Source organism: Trachymyrmex septentrionalis, unplaced genomic scaffold, assembly GCF_001594115.1.
Source record: "Trachymyrmex septentrionalis isolate Tsep2-gDNA-1 unplaced genomic scaffold, Tsep1.0 scaffold170, whole genome shotgun sequence".
NCBI lineage: Eukaryota > Metazoa > Arthropoda > Insecta > Hymenoptera > Formicidae > Trachymyrmex > Trachymyrmex septentrionalis.
Window position 1 is genome coordinate 90,184 of NW_017304865.1, and position 1,745 is coordinate 91,928.

Genomic DNA, 1,745 nt, shown 5'->3' on the forward strand with positions numbered 1-1,745 from the left:
AAATATTTATAAGAGATGGGCATCTTTAAAAAATGTTGTGAAGGAAATAATGTTGAGTAATGTAATTGATTAAACATACATCATTTTTATCTTCAATGAACTTAATCTTGACATATGTCATCATAAAAAAATAACAGCAAAAACAACGCTAAAATTATAACATAAGAAGGATAGTAAATTAAAGGGTACCGGATATCTAATACTCGTCAAATTCTTTTTGGATATCCAATTATCCGATCGGATTTTCCGACTATCCTTCTGGATATCTGGAAAAAGGCTTCCAGAGAAAAAAAATGGCATGGTCCTTTAACCAAAGATGCTGTAACAAAAAATTTTTTAAGGAGGTATTTACGTTAAATTGAGAGCCGATTTTGAAGGCATTCTTTGAGAATTTTGTTAATAAATAAAAATTTAAGTATACTTAAAAACTAATACAGGTCTAGAAAGTGCGTACAACATACGTGTAAAAAAATATTTTTTGTAATGTTAACTTTTTACAGAATACTAATAAGATGGCGCTGAAATTGGGCCTGTACCGCTAACACGATCAAACGGTGATCAAAGAATTGTATCATTGATCAAAAAATAAACTTTTTCTTAATGAGTGGACTTGTAATTCTCGCTCGGACTAAGATAATTAATGTCATATGCTCATTTTCAAAATAACAACAGTTTGAAAAAATAATTTGAATTTTTCTAATTTTTTTCTTTTTATTTGACCTTCAAAAAAATAGAAAAAATTAATGTAGACTATTAATTCTAATTTCGGTGATAATGACATGTTCTCTGAGTATAATCGTAAAAGTAGAAGTCAGTCGGACTAATGGTTTTTTTGGAATCGTGATCACCATATTCAAAAACACAGTTTTGTGAAAAACGTGTATACAGTTTGAAATATTTTAGTACAAGTACCTTTCCGTTTTCTGTTAGAAACGAAAGTGATGCTCAGAAAAGAAACTTTGTTCTATTAAAGAGTAACATTCAAGAATGGTTTTGAAAGGTTGAATATAAATAATGGCGAGCGTCGGTTATAGCAATTAATTGGTGCGTCCTATTAGAATCGATCATGAGGTCCCACACATAATATCATTTTATCTTGTATATCTTCAATAATTTTTGTTTCTTCCAAAAAACATTTTTGTGGGTTATTCTTGAGGCTATAAGCTTTCAAAAATAGTAAAAATAATTGATATTTTTTAACCCAAAAACGTAAAAACTCCCTTAACAAAATGCATTTGTTTAATGTTTTTACCAATTGTTTACCAATTTCGTTAATATTTCTTAGCTTACTGATTGAAAAATTGTTATTTTCTGTAAAACGCGTAGTTTTTTGGTGGGTTTCTTTTTCGTTATCTGTAAACGAATTTTAGTTTAAAATGACTGAATTATAAATTTTGGACCAAAACTCATTTAGAAACTCTATATACTCCTCATATATGTATAAAATATTATATTGAAACATAACAAGTAAATAATAAAATTCTAATCTAGTCCGACTTCTAATTATTTATTAACGCAATTAGCGTTAATATGCTTGTACATAACGCATATATTATAATGTTAATAAAAGATGTGATTAATTCTTTTTTAATTCAGATGCATAAGCTCTAGATTTCATCAAATTAATGAACGTTTACGTGTATTATATTCTGATCTGTCCGAAAGTAGTACAAACTACAGAAGACAAAACAGATCTATCTCTGTGCATCAGCGGATAACAGGAGCTAAGGAACACAATCAATATA